A 6,833-nucleotide genomic window follows, 5' to 3' on the forward strand; every position below is an offset into this window, starting at 1 on the left:
TTATGGGACACCCTGTATAATAAAATAAATTCTTATATAAAGGAAGTGACTAGTGAGGTAAGGATGTGGATACGTACGAGAATAGCGCATCAATGCGTTATTCTCATCTACTTCCTGAAAACTTACATTTCAGCAGAAAGGTAAATTCTAATTATTAAAGGGACTGTAAGCGTAGTTTCAAGTGAACCTGTAAGCAAAGATGACAATACCCGATTTACAATGGTACCCTTGAAACCTTTATCTGATCAGAAGTGTGGAAGATATCGTCGTTTTCTGACTCAAAAAGTATCTAATCCGTTTGTCACTTTTGCAGAGAAACCAGAAATCAAAATACAGATTGTAAAACAAAAACATGGAGTTCTAATTCATACTTCATTAAACAAATCTTTTAAGGTTACCATTATCATCTTTATATGAAGGATAACTTGAAGTTACGCTTTTATACAGAATCGCAATTTTTAGGTTTTAAAACACAATTTTATTTTTTTAAACATTTTACAGCTAGAAAAGTTTACCAACCCATTTATTCAACTAATTTATTTTTATTTTTTTTATCCCATGTAATTATTTATATTTTAGTTTGATCCAGCGGAGTTATCAGAGAACCAATCAAATCTCAAAGAAGACCTGGGATGCCTCTGTCCAGACAAAGGAACAATAAAAAACGATTTAAGAACCCATACACATCCAGACTGCATCAATTTTGAAGACCGGGTCGAATTTAAATTTAGATTTAAACAATAACTTTTTTGTATCCCTAAACATCTACATTTTAGAACTTGTAGTTCTGAATTGATTGGTAAATGAATGCCAATGGAATCCTGCTATCTTATATTTTATTATAACTTTTTGATTTTAAATCATAATAAAAATCTATTTCTTGTTAAGGATCAATTATGTTTTATTGTATACCGCAGATCAAAGTAGGGAGCAACATGGTCTGTGCTTTTCAATGCAACCAGCTCGAAAATCAATGTAATGCATTTCAGTACGCTCTTGATACCTTGATTTGTTCAGCTGCAAAGGTAAAAATAAATAAAATGTATGATTATTATATTTGTACGATTTTATTTTCGTTTGTGGGCCCTTTGCAAAGGTGATTTGCAAATTTCTTGCTTATGATAAACAATTGAGTAATTATCAGAATTAAAGCTTTTCAAGTCAGAAAAACGACGTTACTTTCAACAATCCACAACAATCCAACAATCCAAGGTTTAGAGGGTACCATATCAAATCCATATGATTGATCAGTTTAAGGTTTCGAGGATACCATATCGAATTCACATGATTGATCAGTTTAAGGTTTCGAGGGTACCATATCGAATCCACATGATTGATCAGTTTAAGGTTTCGAGGGTACCATATCGAATCAGGCATTGCCATCTTTGTATAGAGGGTCACTTGAAATTATGCTTACATCCTTTTTAAGTACTGGTAGCATAGAGTAGGAAATAAAAATGAAGTTAGATAAAGTATGAATTGTATTGAGCCGATAAAGGAGTTCTAAGCGTCAATGTATGTACATGTACTTCCTGTACTTCCTGTTTAGTTTTACATGTTTCCTGGATCCATACTTCTTCTATATCATAAAGCTCCTCGCTCATATATTTAAATAAGTATATATTCGTTTGAATGTATATGTACATTTATATGTCAGCTATAGCTTGCCAAACGGCTGGACCGAATGGGCATAAATATTTTTCGGGATATTTGTGTAACCTAGGGGTAACATAAACTAGAAAAAATCAGAATTTTTTTGTTAAAAAAATTCTACGGGCAACGCCGGACACTCCAGCAAGTTTTCTTTGATAAACATTGTAAGGACAAAATGGAAGTTTTTTAAAATGATAAAATGGTATTTAAACGTATGAAAAATATACACCAAAGAATCAGTTTTGTCAATCAGTGATGAATTTTTCCAGACTCCCAATGTTGATCGCCCCCCCCNCATTGCCTCTATATTAACTATTAAGACCAGGCCAACTTCAAAGGTTTGCACGAGCATTTTGAAGACTTTTAGGAAACATTAAATAACAATGATTGAGGATTGCCCCCCAGATAAATCCAGGGGGTTTATAATTCCACTGGAGGGATTGGATATCAATCCTGGGAGTTTATAATTCCACTGGAGGGATTGGATATCAATCCTGGGAGTTTATAATTCCACTGGGGGGATTGGATATCAATCCTGGGAGTTTATAATACCACTGGAGGGATTGGATATCAATCCTGGGAGTTTATAATTCTACTGGAGGGATTGGATATCAATCCTGGGAGTTTATAATTCCACTGGAGGGATTGGATATCAATCCTGGGAGTTTATAATTCCACTGGAGGGAAGGTTATCTGAATCCCTCCAGTGGAATTATAAAACCCCTATTGAGATATCTAAATCCCTCCAGTGGAATTTAAAACCCCCTGGAAGGATATCTGAATCCCTCCATTTGAGTTTTAAACCCCTAGGATGGATATCTGAATCCCTTCAGTGAAATTATAAACCCCCTGGATAGATATCAAAATCCCTCCAGTGGAATGTAAATCACCCTGTGTAAAGTTTTAAAATGTAAAAAGCGATTTTTCAAACCCCTCCAGAAAAATAATTCTCTCCGGTGGTCTCCAGTGGAGTAAAAATCTTACTATGAACTTCCGTGACTCGTTTTTTCTTTGTTTTTAAAGATGATGCCCATCCCTAGATACCCCCCTCCCTCAAATCTTGTAGAACAAAAATGGCCCAACCAGGATGAGGGTTTATCTAATTTTCTATCTTAGGTTGTTATATCCTCCCTTGAAAATGTTGAAAATGAAGAAGCAATTGATGTATTTATGGAATATGAATTTTTGAATAACCTGGTGAGTACATGCAGCAGAAGTTATGGAAGGTTTTAGTTTTCTGAATTCCTATTGCAAACTAATTAGTTATTATTATTATTATAATTATAATGTATAGTCTTTGAACTATTAAACCTTTTAACCAGGGTAGATTGTTTAGTAAATGGAACCTAGAAAACTTCAAGTTTTTTTTTAAATCATTAAATATTGTATATATATATAGGTATATATATATATTGTATATCTATATAATGATGTGGTGGAGATAAAGACGACCTTTTCATAACATTAAATACAGGATGTCCCACAAAACATGACATTTGAATGTCTTCTTCCATGTACTGTATTAGATATCAAAGACTTTTTGCAGTTTATCTTTTACTGCAGAAATATATTTTACTTTGAAATCCATTTTACTATAATATGACTGCAGCCCTGAAATATTTTTTAGTATTCTTCTTGGATGGTGTATTTTTGGACCTACGCCCATCCCCTCTACTGCCCATCCGACCTACAACCACGTGGTTTTAACAGCTGTGGTAGGTCCGATGCACTGTAGGTCGGATGGGCACGTTAAAAACAGCATATTGGTGCATCCGACCTACTTTAAGCTGTCGCTTGGACACGTTAGTAGGTCTGACGGGCCTTTTTTGTAGGTACCGGATGGGCATATTTCGTAGGTCGGATGGGCATTTTTCGTAGATCGGATGGGCACTTTTCGTAGGTCGGATGGGCACTTTTCGTCGGTCGGATGGGCATTTTTCGTAGGTCGGATGGGCACTTTTTCGTAGGTCGGATGGGCACTTTTCGTAGGTCGGATGGACACTTTTCGTAGGTCGGATGGGCATTTTTTGAGGTCTTGCCCATCCGACCTACGAAAAATGCCCATCCGCCCTACAAAAGTGCCCATCTGACCTACAAAATTGAGTGGCTGTCCGACGCTACAATTAACTATTTCATACCCTTGCGCTATAGGCATATGACAAAAGCTGCTGATAGGTCGGATGGGCAAGAAGATATGCCCATCCGACCTACAGCTGTCGTAGGTCAGATGTTGCAGTAGGTCGGATGGGCAGTATAGCGGATGGGCAATAGGATGGATGGGCAGTAGAGCGGATCAACATTACCTTCTTCTTGGTATCAAACAACTTAACACACTATGGAAGAAGCCATTTTAAATTATTCACCAACTGTCATGTTTCGAGGGACAAATACAAATACAAATACGATTGTTTAAATGTCGTCTTCCTATTTCACAGTCTCACTGTATCTTGAACTATACATTACGAAACTTAACTTTAATGTTTTATTTTCAGAGGAGTCAGACCACACCAACCTCGGTAAGTTTTTTAATCTTATTCCGTGTTCTTCCTTTCTAGAGATGATATTAATTTTCTCTTATAGCTCATTTAGAAACTGAGGAATTGAGTCTTGGCCACCAGCTTTTAAAATCCCTACATCTTTGGAACCTAATGTCGTAAATCTTTAAAATTTCAAACTTATATTAATTGATCTAACGAAATTCAAAGTCCGAACTATCTAAGGTCTACGACATTTGAATCCAAAGATATAGGGGTTAGAAAATCAGAGTTGGTGGCCAAAACTCAATTCCTTTGTAGTCAATATTATAAGGCCTTGAAAATTGTTATGCAAACATTGGTTTCAAGTTAATATTGTCCAACATTTTGTTTTACATCCACAGGGACAGTAAGGATAATAATTTAAAGTGATGGTGCATGTGCCTGGTCCACAACGGTTAAAAGTTTTGTCTGCCCAAGCATAAATTAGATATCTATGTTTATAATTTTGAAAGCTGATTATTTTCAATTGTGGTATAACTACAAAAATGACTTGCGCATTTCTGTTGCAGAAAAACATGTAGGAATGATTAGAAATAATATATTTTAAACCTAGAAATTTAAAAAATTAAATTATTTTCCACTTTTTTGCTCAGATAAAGGTTTTAGGGTACTGCTGTGAATTGGCATTACCATCTTTGCATGAGAGGTCCCTTTTATTTTCAAGGGTTTGAATTTTCCATAGTAAATTGGCATTGAAAATACGGATTAAATTGAAAATACGGATTAAATTGAAAATACGGATTAAATTGAAAATATGAATGAAATTGAAAATACGGATTAAATTGAAAATATGAATTAAATTGAAAATATGGATAAAATTGAAAATACGGATTAAATTGAAAATACGGATTAAATTGAAATATGAATTAAATTGAAAATACGGATTAAATTGAAAATATGAACTAAATTGAAACTATGGATTACATTGAAACTATGGATTATATTGAAACTATGGATTACATTGAAAATACGGATTAAATTGAAAAAACAGATTAAATTGAAAATATGGATTAAATTGAATATATGGATTAAATTGAAAATATGGATTAAATTGAAACTATGGATTAAATTGAAAATATGGATTAAATTAAAACTATGGATTAAATTGAAAATACGGATTAAATTGAAAAAACAGATTAAATTGAAATTATGCAATAAATTGAAAATACGGATTAAATTGAAAATATGAATTAAATTGAAACTATGGATTAAATTCAAATTATGGATTATATTGAAACTATGGATTATATTGAAAATACGGATTAAATTGAAAAAAACCAGATTAAATTGAAAATATGGATTAAATTGAAAATATGGATTAAATTGAAAATATGGATTAAATTGAAACTATGGATTAAATTGAAAATATGGATTAAATTTAAACTATGGATTAAATTAAAAATATGGATAAAACTGAAAATATGGATTAACTTGAAAAAACAGATTAAATTGAAAAAATGGATTAAATTGAAAATACGGATTAAATTGAAAATATGGATTAAATTGAAAATATGGATTAAATTAGAAATATGGAATAAATTGAAAATATGGATTAAATTGAAACCATGGATTAAATTGAAACTATGGATTAAATTGAAAATACGGATTAAATTGAAAAAAAGATTAAATTGAAAATATGGATTAAATTGAAAATATGGATTAAATTAGAAATATTGAATAAATTAAAAATATGGATTAAATTGAAAATATGGATTAAATTGAAACTATGGATTAAATTGAAAATATGGAGTAAATTAAAAATATGGATAAAACTGAAAATATGGATTAAATTGAAAATATGGATTAAATTGAAAATATTGATTAAATTATAAATATGGATTAAATTGAAAATTTGGATTAAATTGAAACTATGGATTAAATTGAAAATTTGGATTAAATTGAAAATATGGATTAAATTAAAAATATGGAATAAATTAAAAATATGGATTAAATTGAAAATATGGATTAAAATGAATTAAATTGAAAATGTGAATTAAATTGAAAATATGGATTACATATATGCATCACACTCCTCGTTCTCAACTCAAGGTCAAAATCCTGGGGAAACTCCCTAAACCAATTGTAGATACTATATAGGGTTTCTAACGCATGTGGATTTTACTTGCATGCATTAACTGCGCAGAGATTTTGTAACGTGCAGTGCTGAACATTTCTCAGGATATTTATGAGAAATTCTCAGGACTTGTTCACCAATCTTATGGAACTGAAAAAGAGACTTTCGGAGAATTTCCCAAGAACATCTTTCAAATTTCATAGAAATTCCTGAGAAAAGAACAAGAAACTTATTTCGAGAAATTCCAGGGAAGCTCTCAGGACTTAATTACCAGTTTTATGTGTCTCTGAGGTTCCCCTCCTTTTTTGCAAAATCTTTTTTTTTGAATCCTCTTGATCTCTGAAAATTTAAGTTGAAGTTTTTTTTTACATGATAACATTTTTCATTTGTTATAGACAATGCAGCAGGTTAGGTTAGGGGAAAAAAGATATTTACGAAAGTTTGACCTTTTCTGGAAGGAGGTATAATGCAAAGTGATAAATACTAAAGTGGGCCAAACTCATAGTTGGAAGACGACATTTTATGTCACAAGTATTTAAAAAAATACATATATACAGAGTGCATGGCCG

General features: G+C 32.1%; 1 long non-coding RNA gene across 1 annotated transcript; it reads left to right on the top strand.

Moving 5' to 3' along the window:
* Positions 1–921: 921 nt before the first annotated feature.
* Positions 922–4,173, top strand: LOC111716347 (uncharacterized). The gene is made up of 3 exons (XR_002768464.1): positions 922–1,025; positions 2,770–2,850; positions 4,146–4,173. It is a non-coding gene; the product is annotated as an uncharacterized LOC111716347 (long non-coding RNA).
* Positions 4,174–6,833: the final 2,660 nt, after the last annotated feature.

Source organism: Eurytemora carolleeae, unplaced genomic scaffold (assembly GCF_000591075.1).
Source record: "Eurytemora carolleeae unplaced genomic scaffold, Eaff_2.0 scaffold2042, whole genome shotgun sequence".
Taxonomy (NCBI): Eukaryota; Metazoa; Arthropoda; class Copepoda; order Calanoida; family Temoridae; genus Eurytemora; species Eurytemora carolleeae.